Source organism: Nerophis lumbriciformis, linkage group LG28, assembly GCF_033978685.3.
Source record: "Nerophis lumbriciformis linkage group LG28, RoL_Nlum_v2.1, whole genome shotgun sequence".
NCBI lineage: Eukaryota > Metazoa > Chordata > Actinopteri > Syngnathiformes > Syngnathidae > Nerophis > Nerophis lumbriciformis.
In genome coordinates this window covers 8422004-8427505 of record NC_084575.2, presented here as the reverse complement: position 1 = coordinate 8427505, position 5502 = coordinate 8422004, and positions in this window count along the sequence as shown.

The window sequence follows — 5502 nt, the reverse complement described above, 5'->3', positions numbered from 1 at the left end:
TAACTACTACCATAACTCAACCTGTACTACTACCATAAGTCAACTTAACTACTACCATAACTCAACCTGTACTACTACCATAAGTCAACTGAACTACTACCATAACTCAACCTGTACTACTATCATAAGTCAACTTAACTACTACCATAACTCATTCTGTACTACTACATAAGTCAACTTAACTACTACCATAACTCAACCTGTACTACTACCATAAGTCAATTTAACTACTACCATAACTCAACCTGTACTACTACCATAAGTCAATTTAACTACTACCATAACTCAACCTGTACTACTACCATAAGTCAACTTAACTACTACCATAACTCAACCTGTACTACTATCATAAGTCAACTGAACTACTACCATAACTCAAGCTGTACTACTACCATAAGTCAACTTAACTACTACCATAACTCAACCTGTACTACTACCATAAGTCAACTTAACTACTACCATAACTCAACCTGTACTACTACCATAAGTCAACTTAACTACTACCATAACTCAACCTGTACTCCTACCATAAGTCAACTTAACAACTACCATAACTCAACCTGTACTACTACCATAACTCAACCTGTACTACTATCATAAGTCAACTTAACTACTACCATAAGTCATTCTGTACTACTACATAAGTCAACTTAACTACTACCATAACTCAACCTGTACTACTACCATAAGTCAATTTAACTACTACCATAACTCAACCTGTACTACTACCATAAGTCAACTTAACTACTACCATAACTCAACCTGTACTACTACCATAAGTCAACTTAACTACTACCATAACTCAACCTGTACTACTACCATAAGTCAACTTAACTACTACCATAACTCATTCTGTACTACTACATAAGTCAACTTAACTACTACCATAACTCAACCTGTACTACTACCATAAGTCAACTTAACTACTACCATAACTCAACCTGTACTACTACCATAAGTCAACTTAACTACTACCATAACTCAACCTGTACTACTACCATAAGTCAACTTAACTGCTACCATAACTCAACCTGTACTACTACCATAAGTCAACTTAACTACTACCATAACTCAACCTGTACTACTATCATAAGTCAACTTAACTACTACCATAACTCATTCTGTACTACTACATAAGTCAACTTAACTACTACCATAACTCAACCTGTACTACTACCATAAGTCAATTTAACTACTACCATAACTCAACCTGTACTACTACCATAAGTCAACTTAACTACTACCATAACTCAACCTGTACTACTACCATAAGTCAACTTAACTACTACCATAACTCATCCTGTACTACTACCATAAGTCAACTTAACTACTACCATAACTCAACCTGTACTACTACCATAAGTCAACTTAACTACTACCATAACTCAACCTGTACTCCTACCATAAGTCAATTTAACTACTACCATAACTCAACCTGTACTACTACCATAAGTCAACTTAAATACTACCATAACTCAACCTGTACTACTACCATAAGTCAACTTAACTACTACCATAACTCAACCTGTACTACTACCATAAGTCAACTACTACCATAACTCAACCTGTACTCCTACCATAAGTCAACTTAACTACTACCATAACTCAACCTGTACTACTACCATAAGTCAACTTAACTACTACCATAACTCAACCTGTACTCCTACCATAAGTCAACTTAACTATTACCATAACTCAACCTGTACTCCTACCATAAGTCAACTTAACTACTACCATAGCTCAACCTGTACTACTACCATAAGTCAACTTAACTACTACCATAACTCAACCTGTACTCCAACCATAAGTCAACTTAACTACTACCATAACTCAACCTGTACTACTACCATAAGTCAACTTAACTACTACCATAACTCAACCTGTACTAATATCATTAGTCAACTTAACTACTACATAACTCAACCTGTACTACTACCATAAGTCAACTTAACTACTACCATAACTCAACCTGTACTCCTACCATAAGTCAACTTAACTACTACCATAACTCAACCTGTACTACTACCATAAGTCAACTTAACTACTACCATAACTCAACCTGTACTCCTACCATAAGTCAACTTAACTACTACCATAACTCAACCTGTACTACTACCACAAGTCAACTACTACCATAACTCAACCTGTACTCCTACCATAAGTCAACTTAACTACTACCATAACTCAACCTGTACTACTACCATAAGTCAACTTAACTACTACCATAACTCAACCTGTACTCCTACCATAAGTCAACTTAACTATTACCATAACTCAACCTGTACTCCTACCATAAGTCAACTTAACTACTACCATAGCTCAACCTGTACTACTACCATAAGTCAACTTAACTACTACCATAACTCAACCTGTACTCCTACCATAAGTCAACTATTACCATAACTCAACCTGTACTCCTACCATAAGTCAACTTAACTACTACCATAACTCAACCTGTACTACTACCATAAGTCAACTTAACTACTACAATAACTCAACCTGTACTCCAACCATAAGTCAACTTAACTACTACCATAACTCAACCTGTACTACTACCATAAGTCAACTTAACTACTACCATAACTCAACCTGTACTCCTACCATAAATCAACTTAACTACTACCATAACTCAACCTGTACTACTACCATAAGTCAACTACTACCATAACTCAACCTGTACTCCTACCATAAGTCAACTTAACTACTACCATAACTCAACCTGTACTACTACCATAAGTCAACTTAACTACTACCATAACTCAACCTGTACTCCTACCATAAGTCAACTTAACTACTACCATAACTCAACCTGTACTCCAACCATAAGTCAACTTAACTACTACCATTACTCAACCTGTACTACTACCATAAGTCAACTTAACTACTACCATAACTCAACCTGTACTACTACCATAAGTCAACTTAACTACTACCATAACTCAACCTGTACTCCTACCATAAGTCAACTTAACTACTACCATAACTCAACCTGTACTACTATCATAAGTCAACTTAACTACTACCATAACTCAACCTGTACTCCTACCATAAGTCAACTTAACTACTACCATAACTCAACCTGTACTCCTACCATAAATCAACTTAACTACTACCATAACTCAACCTGTACTACTACCATAAGTCAACTACTACCATAACTCAACCTGTACTCCTACCATAAGTCAACTTAACTACTACCATAACTCAACCTGTACTCCTACCATAAGTCAACTTAACTACTACCATAACTCAACCTGTACTACTACCATAAGTCAACTTAACTACTACCATAACTCAACCTGTACTACTACCATAAGTCAACTTAACTACTACCATAACTCAACCTGTACTCCTACCATAAGTCAACTTAACTACTACCCACACAGCAGAAGACTCCTATGCGGATCCGCCTTCAAGTCGCCCAACCCGCGTTACTGTCACATTCGTTTTGGCTCCGCCTAGAGGATCCGCTCCGCCTCTGAAAATTGTACGGTCAGACAGCGGATCCTGAGCGGACCCGTGTCTGATTCGCGTACGCGGACGCGGCAAACTAAACCGGCGCGCGCCGCCTAGAGTATAGGCTCCGCCTACACGGATACTGAGCGACCAATGTCTGCACCCGCGGACGTGGACGCGCCTACTGGTGTGTACGCGCATGAGCCAAGATCGATCATTTGTGGACTTTCTTTGCTGGAACACGAACGTAAGTATAGATTTATTGATTTATTGCTAGATTCACAGTAAAGATCGGCCTTTGTGTTTCCATCATCATTTATGTATGATTGTAATGACGTTGTTTGATATTAGGACTAGCAGTAAAACTTTATATTCTGTAAAAAAAAGGCTATTTTGTTTAAAATGGAATAGCAATGTTTTCATCCAATCACAGCCAGGACCTTGGCCATAGGCTCAGCCAATCAATGACTTGCAGGCTGGTGGACTGGCGAATGACAGGAGAGGAGGGGCGGGACAAGGAGAGAGAGGGAAAACAGAAATGGGCGAAGATGGCAGCGTCCGTCCTCGTTAGGGAGGGAAAAGAGTTTTTTACTCAAGTATATGACTAACCGTCGTCAACGTGGGAGTCTCGTCACGTCAGAGAAGCACGCGACGCCAGCCTGTTGACTGCTGCAGTACGGACGTGTTTGTGGCTAACTTTATATTCTGTGGGGAAAAAAAGCTATTTTATTTAAAATGGAATACATGGTGTTTACGTGACGTCACACATCCGGGTTATCCCGGGTCATCCGCCATCTTGGGAGGCAAACAAAACACACCTGGCCTAGTTGACACGCTTCACGATTATTGACAATAGCTTCGAGCAAACACTGGTGAAAGGCGCATAATGGTTATTTCCTGTTGGGTGAATGGATGTACAAATCGACGGGATGGATCAGTGCAGCGAGGATTTTTCAGTATTCCTAAAATTAGACACAACGAAGGAGAACAGACAAGGAAAATCAGCGAGGAGAGACGACGCTTGTGGTTGGCAAGCATCAACAGGAAAGAGGAGCCATCTCAACATTCCAAAATATGTTCTGATCACTTTGTAACAGGTAGGATTACGTCTCAATCTGTTTATTAAACATTTTAGAACGATGTATTGTTTATTTTTTTGTCAATTTGCTATTCTCGAAGCCCTTTATGGGATGGACCACGAAAGCGAAAGCCCCCCCCCCCCCCCCCAGGATATATAGCGCCCATCTCAGCCCAGGTTGCTTGTACACGAAATGAGTTGTAGATCTCAATGGATAAAATATTTAGGTATCAACCTTGTCATAAGTTAGATACATTAGAGATGCACTTTTGTTTGGTAATTCGTAAGTCCGACGTGTCCTCGCTAAACACATGGTTTTAATGTACGTTATATATACATACCCTGCCCACTACAAGCACTTTCTCGTTTGCAGTCATGCTTTTAACGTCGCTGACCCATCCGTTAATAAACTGGTTGTACGCCTCCAGAGACTTGAATGCCCTCAATTCCTCCATTGTATAGGCACTGGTGTAATTGACGAGGTAGTTCAAAATGTCTATGTACGTTATGGCCGGGAGGCATTTGTGGTCATACGTGAAACTTTGTTTCGGCACTTCGTACGGGTCAACGCCTATGCATTGTGTCTTCTGGTTGTATCTTTCCAACGTCTGGTTGTCCAAGCCTTCTTTATACTTCTTTTTTGCTGGTTTCTCGGCCATTATGCATACGTTTGTGAACGGGTTCGTATATATGAATTTGCTGATGTTGTACCGGTGCGCTTGCCTTTCAAAATGGCGGATCGCGCGGAGCATCATGGGAAATCAGTCGGGCGTGAAAACTATGTATAGCAATTTCGGCAGAATATGTTATGGTAGTTAAGTAAAGTTTCTTTGCTGTGTAGTTTTCTTGATGCGACGCTCGGAACTGGTAAGTCACGTTTTTTATGTCTCATCTCCTTTTATTTTTTTATAAACTTTTTGGTTGTCGCTCTTAAAGTATTCTATAAGAATGCACACTGTCTTGTGACT